Consider the following 16011-nt stretch of genomic DNA (forward strand, 5'->3'; position numbering starts at 1 on the left):
TTGCTTAAATCACAATCAAATAAATAATCAAAAACAAATGTGATGGTGCACACAAAGAAAATGGATAAATGTCCCAGGTAATCACGGTGGTAATGTTCAGCAGGGAAAAAAGAAACACATATAGTGAAGTTCTGTGGTTATAAAAATTGCAGAAGAGCCAGAAACGGTACTCACATTGTCTAGAGCTTCAAAATCAAGCTCTAGATATAAATGCACAGGAAGCTCCTAATAGGAGACAAGGAAAAGAACGTTATCCCAGCTTCAAGGAATGAATTAGAAGTGATTAAAATGTATACAAATGTATTAAAAACAAGTCACAAGACATACAAATGAGACTGTCCCAATCATAGACCGCTGCAAGCAAAAGACTGTATATATCACAATGTCTAATGAGTGCTGTTCAAGTCCTGGAATGGAACAAGGCTCCGCCCCTTTTGTGACATCACTACGCTCCGACGTACATTTCGACAATCACAGCTTGGCTTTTCCGAGGATGACTTCAAGTTGGTTCTAGTGTCCTTTTATCGTTGTAACTCCACTTCTGATTGGGTCCTGGATTCTTATACAGGTGTATAGACAAAGTCCTCATGTCTTAGAGGTTTGGTTAAGAAAATATTTTGCTATATGAATACATAGCTTTAAAAAAATGCATAGAAAAATGTGTATAATTTAAAATACAATACATGTATACATAATTAACACACAAAGTTTAAAAATAAAAATAAAACCATAAGAAATGTTATGGTCGATGTGGGAAACGAACCCATATCCTACGGTATCATAAAAAAAGCTAAATCTATGTCTTAGCAACCTGAGCTAACAGAATAGTTCTAAATACATAAGATTTTTATTAATGTTAACAATTATCCATACTGTGTATGATGAATTTTAAAAAGACATCTACCTAGAATCGAACTGGTGATCTTAAGGCTTCAAAAATATTGTTATGTACAGTCATAGCCCACTAGGCTATTTAAATTTATAAAAGAAATGTACCACATGTACTAAGAAGTTGTAACCAGAGGAGAATATTATTCTAAAAAAACATAATTTATGTAAGAACTTACCTGAAAAATTAATTTCTTTCATATTGGCAAGAGTCCATGAGCTAGTGACGTATGGGATATAAAAACCTACCAGGAGGAGCAGAGTTTCCCAAACCTCAAAATGCCTATAAATACACCCCTCACCACATCCACAATTCAGTTTAATGAATAGCCAAGTAGTGGGGTGATAAAATAAGGAGTAAAAAAGCATAAAAAAGCAACAGGAAAAATAATTGTGCTTTTATACAAAAATCATAACTACCATAAAAAGGGTGGGCCTCATGGACTCTTGCCTATATGAAAGAAATCAATTTATCAGGTAAGTTCTTACATAAATTATGTTTTCTTTCATGTAATTGGCAAGAGTCCATGAGCTAGTGACGTATGGGGTAGAAATATCCAAGATGTTGAAGACCACAGAAGAGTCACTAGAGCGGGAGGGATAAAATAACAACAACTATTTCACTGAGAAAATTAAATCCAAACAAAATAATAAGTCTTTCTTAAAAATTTTAAGAAAAAAACTTAAATTATAAGCAGAAGAATCAAAATGAGGCAGTTGCCTGAAGAACTTTTCTACCAAAGACTGCTTCTGAAGAAGCAAATACATCAAAATGATAAAATTTAGTAAAGGTATGCAAAGAAGACCAAGTTGCTGCTTTGCAAATCTGATCAACTGAAGCTTCATTCTAAAAAACACAAAAAGTGGCGACTGATCTAGTAGAATGAGCTGTAATTCTCTGAGAAGGAGACTGTCCTGCCTACAAATAAGCCTTGTGAATCAAAAGCTTTAACCAAGATACCAAAGAAATGGCAGAGGCTTTCTGACCTTTCCTGGAACCATAAAACACAAAAAATAGACTAAAAGTCTTTTCGAAATCCTTAGTAGCTTCGATACATTATTTCAAAGCTCTTACAACATCTAAAGATTATAAAGATCTTTCAAGAGCATTCTTACAATTAGGACACAAAGAAGGAACAACAATTTCCCTACTAATGTTTTTAGAATTCACAACCTTAGGAAGAAATGTAAACAAAGTCTGCAAAACAGCTTTATCCTGAGGAAAAATCAGAAAAGGAGACTTGCAAGAGAAAGCAGACAATTCAGAAACTCTTCTAGCAAAGGAGATAGCCAAAACAAACAACACTTTCCAAGAAAGGAGTTTAATATCCAAAGAATGCATAGGCTCAAAAGGAGGAGCCTGCAAAGCCTTTAAAACCAAATTAAGACTCCAAGGAGGAGAGATTGATTTAATAACAGGCTTGATACGAACCAAAGCCTGAACAAAACAGTGAATATCAGGAAGTTTAGCAATCTTTCTATGAAATAAAACAGAAAGAGCAGATATTTGTCCCTTCAAAGTACTTGCAGACAAACCTTTATCCAAACCATCCTGAAGAAACTGTAAAATTCTAGGAATTATAAAAGAATGCCAAGAGATTTTATGAGAAGAACACCATGAAATATAGGCTTTCCAAACCCAATAATAAATCTTTCTTGGAACAGACTCATCAGCCTGTAGCGTAGTATTAATCACTGAGTCAGAGAAACCTCTATGACTAAGCACTAAGCGTTCAATTTCCATACCTTCAAATTAAGTGATTTGAGATACAGATGGAAAACGGCCCTTGAGACAGGTCTGGTCTTAAAGGAAGTGGCCAAGGCTGACAACTTGACATCCGGACAAGATCCACAAACCAAAATCTGTGAGGCCATGCTGGTGCTATCAGAAACACATGCGATTGTTCCATTATGATCATGGAGATCACCCTTGGAAGAAGAACTAGAGTCGGAAAGATGTAAGCAGGTTGGTATGGCCAAGGAACTGCTAATGCATCTACTATCTCTGCCTGAGGATCCCTGGACCTGGAAAGATACCTGGGAAGTTTCTTGTTTAGATGGGACGCCATGAGATCTATTTCTGGAAGACTCCACAGCTGTACAATCTGACAAAATGCATTTGGATGGAGAGACCACTCCCCTGGATGTAAAGTCTGATGGCTGAGATAATCCGCTTCCCAATTGTCTACACCCGGGATATGTATTGCAGAAATTAGACAGGAGGTGAATTCTGCCCAAGAAAGTGTTTGAGATACTTCTTTCATCGAAATGTTGCACTCACAGCGCTTAAAGGACCTATAGCTCCTATCTAAGGTGGGCCCCCACTACCCACAGGGGAAATATTGTTGAAAGAGAGGTATAGAGAGGAGCGCCAGTGAAGGCAAGGTCTTGTGTGTGTGTGTGTGAGAATTGTTTTCACACTAAAAATAAGTGTGACCCTATTGTGAGGGCTGAGTACCTATGGTAAGCCACAGAGGCTTATATGATAGTAAGACTACTGTGGATAGATACGATACAATTTATTACAAACACAAATTAAATCTAAAAACATGGATCCATGGTACATAAAAACATAAAAAACAGTTTTAAAAAGTTATCCTTCGAGTTCAAAAGGGGGGGTATGTCCCTCCAAGGACAAAATGTCACCAAGGTGGTATACAAAGATTGATAGAGGTTGTTAGACTTCATATGATTATACAGACATTAGTTAAACAAACATTAGTAAGACAAATTTGTGGGATAGTGTCCACCATATATGGGAAGTACAGTCTCGGGTAAAATAATAAGCAACAGAGTAACGATAAATCATACGTGAATCGAGACACAGTGAGGAAAAAAGTGATCAAAAAGTGTGATCAAAACTAGTGTGTACACAATCTAGTGTAAAAAACGAGATCTCAAAAAAGGTAACATAAAAATGATAACATAAAAATGGTGTGGTGCAAATCACATAACAAACGATGTGTGGTGGTGGAAAAAATAATAGTAAAGAATCTATCAGAAGGAAGCAAAATGGTGGATATCTGATTGATGTAAAATATAGAGTGAGTGGATGCTTAAATAAGCGTGAACAGTATATTGCAAAGTGTCGCAAATATAAAATATAAAATACAGCGTGTAATCACATAAATGTCCGTTAAATATAGGATAGTTCTAACGTTTAAGGCAGTCCTAATAGAAAAAAGTGTCCAAAAGTAATTATGAAGATAATTACTTTTGGACACTTTTTTCTATTAGGACTGCCTTAAACGTTAGAACTATCCTATATTTAACTGACATTTATGTGATTACACGCTGTATTTTATATTTGTGACACTTTGCAATATACTGTTCACGCTTATTTAAGCATCCACTCACTCTATTTTTTACATCAATCAGATATCCACCATTTTGCTTCCTTCTGATAGATTTTTTACTATTATTTTTTCCACCACCACACATCGTTTGTTATGTGATTTGCACCACACCATTTTTATGTTATCATTTTTATGTTACCTTTTTTGAGATCTCGTTTTTTACACTAGATTGTGTACACACTAGTTTTGATCACACTTTTTGATCACTTTTTTCCTCACTGTGTCTCGATTCACATATGATTTATCGTTACTCTGTTGCTTATTATTTTACCCGAGACTGTACTTCCCATATATGGTGGACACTATCCCACAAATTTGTCTTACTAATGTTTGTTTAACTAATGTCTGTATAATCATATGAAGCAGAGGGTAGTCTAGTCTAACAACCTCTATCAATCTTTGTATACCACCTTGGGGACATTTTGTCCTTGGAGGGACATACCCCCCCTTTTGAACTCGAAGGATAACTTTTTTAAACTGTTTTTTATGTTTTTATGTACCATGGATCCATGTTTTTAGATTTAATTTGTGTTTGTAATAAATTGTATCGTATCTATCCACAGTAGTCTTACTATCATATAAGCCTCTGTGGCTTACCATAGGTACTCAGCCCTCACAATAGGGTCGCACTTATTTTTAGTGTGAAAACAATTCTCACACACACACACACAAGACCTTGCCTTCACTGGCGTTCCTCTCTATACCTCTCTTTCAACAATACTTCTTTCATCGATAAAGGACTGCGAGTCCCATCCTAATAATTGACATATGCCACAGTTGTCATATTGTCAGTCTGAAGACGAATGAATGATTCTCTCTTTAGTAGAGGCCAAGCCTAAAGAGCTCTGAAAATAGCAGTTCTAAAATATTTATTGGTAACCTCGCATCTTGAGGATTCCAAACCCCTTGTGCTGTCAGAGACCCCCAGACAGCCCCCGACCTGTGAGACTTGCATCTGTTGAAATCACAGTCCAGGAAGGATGAACAAAGGAGGCCCCTCGAACAAAAAGGTGATGGTTTAACGACCAAGTCAGAGAGTTGAGTGTCCGAGTATAATCCCTGCACCATTGATTCAGCATGCAAAGCTGCAGAGGTCTCATATGAAAACGAGCAAAGGGGATTGCGTCCGATGCGGCAGTCATAAGACCTAAAACTTCCATGCACATACCCACTGAAGGGAATGATCGAGACTGAAGGTTTCGACAGGCAGAAACTGATTTCATTTGTCTCTTGTCTGTACACTGAATCTATCTGGAAACCTAAAAAGGTGACCCTTGTCAGAGGAATCAAGGAACTCTTTGGTAAATTGATCCTCCAACCATGTCTTTGAAGAAACAACACAAGTTAATTCATGTGAGATTCTGCTAAATGAAAAGATTGAGCCAGTACCAAGATATCGTCCAAATAAGGAAACACCGTAATACCCTGCTCTCTGATTACAGATAGAAGGGCACCTAGAACCTTGGAAAAGATTATTGGAACTGTCGCTAGGCCAAATGGAAGAGCGACAAATTGGTAATGCTTGTCTAGAAAAGAGAATCTCAGAAACCGATAGTGGTTTGGATGAATCGGAATGTGAAGTTATGCATCCTTTAACTCTATTGTGGACATATAATGACCTTGCTGAACAAAAGGCAGAATAGTCCTTATAGTCACCATATTGAAAGTTGGGACCCTTACAAAGCGATTAAAAAATTTCGGATCCAGAACTGGTCTGAATAAATTTTCCTTCTTCAGGACAATGAATAGATTTGAATAAAAACCCAAACCCTGTTCCAGAAGTGGAACCGGTACAATTACCCCTGAAGCTCCAGATCTGAAACACATTTCAGAAAAGCCTGAGCTTTCACAGAATTTGTTGGAACATGAGAGAGAAAAAACCTTTTCACAGGAGGTCTTATTCTGAAACCTATTCGATACCCATGAGAGACAATATTCTGAATCCAATGATTCTGAATGGAACCTGCCTAAACGTCTTGAAATAATTTCAATCTGCCCCCCACCAGTAGAACTGGATTAAGGGCTGCACCTTCATGCAGTTTTGGGGGCTGGCTTTGGTTTCTTATAAGTCTTGGATTTATTACAACTCGAAGATGGCTTCCAATTCGAGCCAGAGTCCTTAGGGCTAGGAGTGATTTTCTGTTCTCTATTCTGCCAAAAGGAACGAAACCGATTAGAAGCTTTAGATTTACCCTTAGACTTTTTATCTTGGGGCAAAAAACTGCCTTCCCCCCAGTAATAGTGGAAATAATAGAATCCAACTGGGAACCAAACAAATTGTTACCCTGGAATGATAGAGATAGTAACCTAGATTTAGATACCATGTCAGCATTCCATGATTTGAGCCATAAAGTTCTTCTAGCTAAAATAGCCAAAGACATAGATTTAACATCAATCTTGATGATATCAAAAATAGCATCACAGATAAAATGATTAGCATGTTGAAGCAAACGAACAATGCTATGCAAATCAGAATCTTTTTCCTTGTGCTAAGCTATCCAACCAAAAATTTGGTGCAGCCGCAACATCAGCCATAGAAATGGCAGGTCTGAGAATATAAACAGAATGTAAATAAGCTTTACTTAGATAAGATTCCATTTTCCTATCTAAATTATCCATAAAAGAGGTACTATCTTCCATAGGAATAGTAGAACGTTTAGCAAGAGTAAAAATAGCCCCATCAACCTTAGGGACTTTTTCCCCAAAACTCTAACTTAGCCACTGGCAAAGGATACAACTTTTTTAAACCTTGAAGAAGGAACAAAAGAAGTACCAGGCATAGACCATTCCTTAGCAATCACATCAGAAATAGCACCAGGAACAGGGAAAACCTCAGGAGTAATCACAGGAGGTTTATAGACAGAATTTAAATGTTTACTGGATTTAATATCAAGAGGACCAGACTCCTCAATATCCAAAGTTATCAACACTTCTTTTAACAAAGAACGAATATACTCAATCTTAAAAAGATAAGTTGATTTATCAGTGTCAATGTCTGAAGTAGGATCTTCCGAATCAGAGAGATCCTTATCAGAGGTGGATATATCAGTATGTTGTCGGTCCTTACAAATTTCATCACTAATATGAGAAGTTTTAAAAGACTTTTTACGTTTATTAGAAGGCAGAATAGCAGACAAAGGCCTCTAGTTATCAATGTCTGTCGGACCTGATCCGACAGTGCGGATCAGGTCCGACAGACATCGCTGAATACGGCGAGCAATACGCCGTATTCAGCATTGCACCAGCAGCTCACAAGTGCTGCTGGTGCAACGCCGCCCCCTGCAGACTTGCGGCCAATGGGCCGCCAGAAGGGGGGTGTCAATCAACCCGATCGTACTCGATCGGGTTGATTTCCGGCGATGTCTGTCCACCTGCTCAGAGCAGGCGGACAGGTTATGGAGCAGCGGTCTTTGTGACTGCTGTTTCATAACTGCTGTTTCTGGCGAGCCTGCAGGCTCGCCAGAAACACGGGGCATCAAGCTCCATACGGAGCAGTGTTAATTTCGTTGACTAAAACTAGACTAAAATGAGTATAAAACAATTCTGATGACTAAAATACGACTAAAACTAAAATGGCATTTTAGTCAAAAGGCTATGACTAAAACTAAATCAAAATGAAATTTTAGTCAAAAGACTATGACTAAAACTAAATCAAAATGACATTTTAGTCAAAAGACTATGACTAAAACTAAATCAAAATTTGCTGACAAAAACATTTTATGCAAGGTGTTATAATCAATCCATATCTAATTACTGCTCTTTAGTCAAATTGACTAAACTTAATTTTATTAATTTTAAGATAAAGACATGTTATATACCACAACAGTTAAAGCTGTATTGCATGTTCAAACCTTAATACATTAAATAAAAACATACTCCAGGAGTATATAATGAGTATATAATGAGTTTAGAAGTTTCAGAGCAGTGCTAATATCGTTGCCGAAAATTTTTTGAATCTGTGATCAATTGATTCTTTCTATAGAAATAAACATAACCCACCAGTATGGGTTTAAGTTATGATGTGCCTGTGCTAGCTGCAGAAACGTTTTGTTGTGTTGAGTTACTTGATACTTGTTTTAATTATTAACAGAGAACTGTTAACGTTTTTATATTGGGTAATATGTGCAATATAGTCAATACAGTTTATAGTTTTGTTTTTTAGATTTTAAAGTTGCACTTCTGTTTGAAACTTTTGTATGAAACTTGGTTTTATTTAAGTTTAAGTTTAATAAAAATGTTATATATCACAACAACTAAATCTGTGTCCATATATAAACCTTAATACCATAAATAATAACAGGTGTTATGTTTACTCTTGGAGTATATAATCAGTTTGCAAATTATAGAGAAATGCTTAAATAATGCATTACACTTTAACTAAACCCCTTAGATTTTAGTCGACTAAAATCTACTGGAGATTTAGTCGACTAAAATCTAATGGAGATTCAGTCGACTAAAACTAGACTAAAACTAAAACAATTCGGATGACTAAAATACGACTAAAACTAAAATGGCATTTTAGTCAAAAGACTAAAACTAAGACTAAATCAAAATTTCCCGTCAAAATTAACACTGATACGGAGCTTGATACATATGCCCCATAGCCTTCTGTATTGCATCAGCAATATCATTTTTCATATCAACAGGGATATAATGTACATTAGATGTTGAAGGAACAACAGATACTGTATTAGCACTAATATAAACTTTTTCTGCATGCAAAAGCTTATCATGACAACTGTTACATACTACAGCTGGAGATATAATCTCCACTAGCTTACAACAGATACACTTAGCTTTGATAGAACTGTGTTCAGGCAGTATGGTTCCTACAGCAGCTTCTGAGACAGGATCTGATTGAGACATGTTGTAAAATGTAAAAGAAAAAAAGTAAATGTATGCTTACCTGATAAATTAATTTCTTCTACGATATGACAAGTCCACGGATTTCATCCTTACTTGTGGGATTTATCCTCCTGCTAACAGGAAGTGGCAAAGAGCACCACAGCAGAGCTGTATATAAAACTCCTCCCTTCCCTCCACCTCCAGTCATTCGACTGAAGTTAGGAAGAGAAAGGAAAAGCTAAAGGTGCAGAGGTGACTGAAGTTGATAAAAAATATAAAATAAACTAAATCTGTCTTAAAAATGACAGGGTGGGCCGTGGACTCGTTATATCGTAGAAGAAATTAATTTATCAGGTAAGCATAAATTTACTTTTCTTCTACAAGATATGATGAGTCCACGGATTTCATCCTTACTTGTGGGATACAATACCAAAGCAATAGAACACGGATGAAAGGGAGGGACAAGACAGAGACCTAAACGGAAGGCACCACTGCTTGAAGAACCTTTCTCCCAAAACCAGCCTCAGAAGAAGCAAAAGTATACGCTTTCCAGAATAAACAATGAATAATGAAGATGATTGACGGAAATCCTTAGTCGCCTGCAAGTAAAACTTCAAACCACGTCAAGGTTATGCAACTTACGCTCCTTCTTAGAAGAAGGATTAGGACATAATGAAGGAACAAAGATTTCCTGATTAATATTCTTATTAGAAACAATTTAGGAAGGAAACCAGGTTTGGTACGTAAAACAACCTTATCAGAATGGAAGATAAGATAAGGTGAATCATATTGTAATGCTGAAAGCTCAGAAACTCTACGAGCAGAAGAAATAGCAACCAAAACCAAAACTTTCCAAGATAACAGCTTAATATCTATGGAATGCATAGGTTCAAACAGAACCCCTTGAAGAACATTAAGAACTATATTCAAACTCCAGGGTGGAGCAATTGGTCTAAACACAGGCTTAATTCTGGTTAAAGCCTGACAAAAAGACTGAACATCTGGAACATCTGCCAAACGTGTGTGTAGTAAAATTGACAAAGCAGAGATTTGTCCCTTTAAGGAACTCGCTGATAACCCTTTCTCCAATCCTTCTTAGAGAAAAGACAGAATCTTGGGAATCCTAACCTTATGCCATGAGAAGCCCTTGGATTCACACCAAAAAAGATATTTACGCTATATCTTATGATAGATCTTTCTAGTGACAGGCTTACGTGCCTGAATTAAAGTATCAATGACCGCATCAGAGAATCCCCGCTTAGATAAAATCAAGTGTTCAATCTCCAAGCAGTCAGCTGCAGAGAAATTAGATTTGGATGTTATAAAGGACCTTGAATGAGAAGGTCCTGTCTCACTGGGAGTTTCCACGGAGGCAGAGAGGACATGTCCACTAGATCTGAATACCAAGTCCTGCTTGGCCACGCAGGTGCGATTAGAATTACCGAAGCTCTCTCCTGTTTGATCCGATCAATCACCCGGGGAAGGAGAGGAAATGGTGGAAACACATAAGCTAGGTTGAACGACCAAGGCACTGCCAAGGCATCTACTAGTTCGGCCTCCCTCAACCTGCATCCATATCTTGGGAGCTTGGCATTCGGTCGAGACGCCATCAGATCCAATTCCGGGCTGCCCCATCTGAGAATCATTGAGGCAAATACCTCCGGATGGAGTTCCCACTCCCCCGGATGAAAAGCCTAGCGGCTTAAATAGTCCGATTCCCAGTTGTTCACTCCTGGGATGTAGATTGCCGACAGATAACAAGAGTGGGTCTCCGCCCATCTAATTATTTTGAATACTTTTGTCATCGCTAAGGAACTCCTCGTTCCCCTCTGATGATTGATGTAAGCCACAGTTGTGATGTTGTCCGACTGAAATCTGATGAATTTGGCCGAAGCCAACTGAGGCCATGCCTGAAGCGCATTGAATATTGCTCTCAATTCCAGAATATTGATTGGAAGTAGAGACTCCACCTGAGTCCATACACCCTGAGCCTTCAGGGAATTCCAGACTGCACCCCAGACCAGTAGGCTGGCGTCCGTTGTCACTATCACCCACGAGGGTCTGCGGAAACACGTCCCTTGGGACAGATGATATGGCAACAACCACCAAAAAAGAGAGTCTCTGGTCTCTTGATCCAGATTTATCGGAGGAGATAAATTTGCATAGTCCCCATTCCACTGTCCGAGCATGCACAGTTGCAGTGGTCTGAGATGAAAACGAGCAAACGGAATGATGTCCATTGCCACCACCATCAATCCAATTACCTCCATACATTGAGCCACTGATGGCCGGGGATTGGACTGAAGGGTTCGGCATGTATTTAGAATTTTTTACTTTCTGACCTCCGTCAGAAATATTTTCACGTCTACAGAATCTATCAGAGTTCCCAAGAAGGGAACCCTTGTCCATGGAATTAGTGAACTCTTTTCTAGGTATACCTTCCATCCGTGAGTTCTTAGAAAGGACAACACTGTGTCTGTATGAGATTTCGTCAGATGATAAGTTGACGCCTGAATCAAAATATCGTCCAGATAAGGTGCCACTGCTATGCCCCGTGGCCTAAGAACGGCTAGAAGGGACCCTAGGTGAAGATCCTGGGTGCTGTGGCCAACCCGAAGGGAAGAGCCACAAACTGAAAATGTTTGTCCAGGAAGGCAAACCTTAGGAACTGATGATGATCCTTGTGGATAGGAATATGAAGGTATGCATCCTTTAAGTCCACGGTAGTCATATATTGACCCTCCTGGATCATTGGTAAAATTGTTCGGATGGTCTCCATCTTGAAGGATGGAACTCTGAGAAACTTGTTTAGACTCTTGAGGTCTAAAAAAGGTTTGAACGTTCACTCTTTTTTGGGAACCACGGAAAGATTTGAGTAAAATCCCTGTCCCTGTTCTAATCTTGGAATGGAACGAATTAATCCCATAGTAGAGAGGTCTTTTACACAACATAAGAACGCCTCTCCTTTTATCCGGTTTACAGACAACCGTGAAAGAAGAAATCTCCCTCTTGGGAGAAAATTTTTGAATTCCAGTTGCTACCAGTTGGTCACGATTTCCAGTGCCCAGGGGTCCTGAACATCTCTTACCCAAGCCTGGGTAAAGAAAGAAAGTCTGCCCCCTACTAGATCCGGTCCCGGATCGGGGGCCGTCCGTTCATGCTGTCTTTGTAGCAGAAGCGGGCTTCTTGGGTTGCTTACCCTTGTTCCAAGCCTGGTTGGGTCTCCAGACAAACTTGGCCTGAGCAAAATTCCCTTCCTAATTTGTGGAGGAAGAGGAAGAAGAGGGTACTCCTTTAAAATTCCGAAAAGGAACGAAAATTATTTTGTTTACCCCTCATCTTAACAGACCTATCCTGAGGTAGAGCATGACCTTTACCTCCAGTAATGTCAAAAATGATTTCCTTCAACTCAGGCCCGAATAGGGTCTTAACCTTGAAAGGAATAGCTAAGAGCTTTGATTTAGATGACACATCAGCAGACCACGATTTTAACCATAATGCTCTACGCGCTAAAATGGCAAATCCTGCATTTTTCGCCGTTAACTTAGCAATTTGAAAGGCGGCATCTGTAATAAAGGAATTAGCTAGTTTGAGAGCCTTAATTCTATCTAAAATGTCTTCTAAAGGGGTCTCAACCTTCAGAAACTCTTCTAGAGCATCAAACCAGAAAGCTGCTGCAGTAGTAACTGGAACAATGCAGGCTGTTGGTTGTAAAAGGAAACCCTGATGAATAAATAATTTCTTAAGACCCTCTAACTTCTTATCCATAGGGTCTTAGAAAGCACAACTGTCCTCAATAGGAATAGTTGTACGCTTAGCCAGGGTAGATATAGCTCCCTCCACCTTAGGGACAGTTTGCCAAGAGTCCCGAATGGTGTCTGATATGAAATACATTTTCTTGAAATTAGGAGGAGGAGAGAACGGTATACCCGGTCTGTCCCACTCCTTCTTTATAATCTCTGAGATTCTCTTAGGAACTGGAAAAACATCAGTGTAAGCGGGAACTTCCAGATATTTGTCCATTTTACACAATTTCTCTGGTGGTACCATAATAGGGTCACAGTCATCCAGAGTTGCTAAAACCTCCCTAATTAACAGGCGGAGGTGTTCCAGCTTAAATTTCAAGGTAACACACTTCTTTATTCCGAAAGTTCTCCCTCAGACAAAAGTTCCCTGACCCACAACTCAGATCCCTGTGAGGGTACATCGGAAATAGCTAACAAGGCATCAGAGGACTCAGTATTTACATTGATTCCTGTCCTACTGCGTTTACCCTGTAACACTGGTAGTTTAGATAATACCTCAGTAAGGGTAGTTGACATAACTGCAGCCATATCCTGCAGAGTAAAAGAATTTGACGCGGTTGAGGATCCCGATTTCCCATGGGTGGGCATTAAAGGTTGTGACACTTGGGGAGAATTAGGCGGCATATCCTGATTCTCTTCAGACTGAGAATCATCCTTAGGGACACTTTCTTTACATAATATATGCTTTTTACATTGTAAGGCTCTTTCAGTACAAGAGGTACACAAAGTAAGAGGGGAGTTCCACAATGGCCTCTAAACACATAGAACAAGGAGTTTCCTCAAGTTCAGACATGTTAAACAGACTAGCAATAGCCACAATAGTCGTTAAAAACCTTATTTACTGATTCAAAAATTTTTTTTGAAAAAAATGTTCTGCGCCTTTAAGAAATAAAAGCACAACAATTTTTCTGTACTGCCCAAAAAAACGATTTTTATTACTAACCAATCTTTCAAAACAGTTCAATTTTTCCAAAAATTATTGCACCCTTAAGTAAAGGTTACATCACCCTTTAAAGAGACATTTTATATTGAAAAATAAACTTTAACAACAAAAATGGCCCCTGCACTACCTGCCCTCAAGGTACACAAGATTGACACAACAACGATCCGGTGACTGAAAATCAACTTTAGGCCCCACCGGAGCTAATGCCTGCTGCCTTCTAGTGAAGAGAAAACTGCGCGTCTAAGCGTGCGAAATAGGCTCCGCCCACCGTGGGCGTTGCACTCACAGACTCCATAACCGCATGGGAAGCGTTTTTTAACCAGCCATGTGGCCCCCTTCACACATACATAACGTTTTATGCCATATAACAAAATTATAAAAAGTGTCACAGCTGCCTCTCTCCGTCAGACAATCTCATGCTGCCTTTGTAGCCCAGTGTCAAGCCCCTATTGAAATACCTAAGCATAGTAATTCAATGAGTATATAGCATAGTAAATTCAGTAACACCATAATCATACCGGTCTACTGCTTACCTCTTCCCTTACAGGGAATAATGTCAGCCAGTTCTGATATACCAAGTCTCCTCAGAAATAAAAGACTGACCATACCTCAATGCTGATTGTAGCATGACACCATTCTCACACTGAAGATTTCTCTTGCACTACCTTCAGAAGCTCTGTGGGAACCAGAATAGATCTTAGTAACGTCTGCTAAGATCATCAACCTCAGGGCAGAAAAATGTCTTCATTTCTTAATCCATTTCTCCCTGAGGAAAATAGTACTCACCGGTACCATTTTAAAAGAAAAAACTTCTTGATTGAAGAATATAAAACTAACACCTCACTTTACCTCTTCCTATTACTAACACAGGCAAAGAGAATGACTGGGGGTGGAGGGAAGGGAGGAGCTATATATACAGCTCTGCTGTGGTGCTCTTTGCCACTTCCTGTTAGCAGGAGGATAAATCCCACACGTAAGGATGAAATCCGTGGACTCGTCATATCTTGTAGAAGAAATAACATTTAAACAAAAATATCAGGAATAGGAAAAAATGCAAATGCTAAAATTGACAAAAAAGCAAATAGCATAGCCCTCTGAGCATAAAAAGGCAAGGGGCATATAGGAAGCGGGGTAAAATAAAACTAATTTTTTTATTGGCACCAAGTATGACGCACAACGCAAAAGGAAGTATATACATTTTTTTGGCGCCAACAAACATCGCAACTCGTGTCATAACAAACACAACTTCGCGCCAAACAACCTGGCATCAACTAAGACGCAGGAAATGAAGAACTTGCGTCATCATAGACGCATATTCGCGCCAAACAATTCTCGCGCCAAGAATGACGAAATAAATAACAGCATTTTGCGCCCTCGCAAGCCTAATTTACCCGCAAGTTTTTAGAAGAAAAACAAGTCAAACTGAAAAAAGACTATACCCCAGGTAAGACAAAAACTTCCTAAAACATGATTCCCATGTTGAAACTGAACTGCCAGACTGCAAAGGAAAATACACATAAACCTGATTCATGACAAATATAAGTAAATACATATTTTTAGAACTTTATATAAATACATAAAGCGCCAACCATAGCTGAGAGTGTCTTAAAATAATGATACATACTTACCGAAAGACACCCATCCACATACAGCAGATAGCCAAATCAGTACTGAAAACTATCAGCATAGGTAATGGTATAAAACGTACAAAGAAAGACTCTATGATCTAAATATGTATAGTTTAGAGGATAGAAGGGAAAGAGGTGACATGATAGAAACCTTCAAATATATGAAGGGATTTAATAAAATAGAAGCTGAAAGCATTTTTCACAAAAAAATAAATGCCAAAACAAGAGGTCACAATCTAAAGTTAGAGGGTAGCAGATTCAGGAGAAATTTAAGGAAGCATTTTTTTACAGAAAGGGTGGTGGATTCATAGAATGAACTTCCATTTGAGGTGGTAAACACAAAGACTGTAAAGGAATTTAAAAATGCCTGGGACATGCATAAGGCTATCCTAAGGAAAAAGTAACATGTAATATGGGTAGACTTGATGGGCCTTTTTGGTTCTTATCTACCGTCTCTATGTTTCTATGTATAAGAGTATATTGTCGATCTGAAAAGGGAGGTAGGAGATGAATCCCTTCAACTGATAACAGAGAACCTTTGAAAA

This window comes from Bombina bombina, chromosome 3 (assembly GCF_027579735.1).
Source record: "Bombina bombina isolate aBomBom1 chromosome 3, aBomBom1.pri, whole genome shotgun sequence".
In the NCBI taxonomy this organism is placed as follows: domain Eukaryota; kingdom Metazoa; phylum Chordata; class Amphibia; order Anura; family Bombinatoridae; genus Bombina; species Bombina bombina.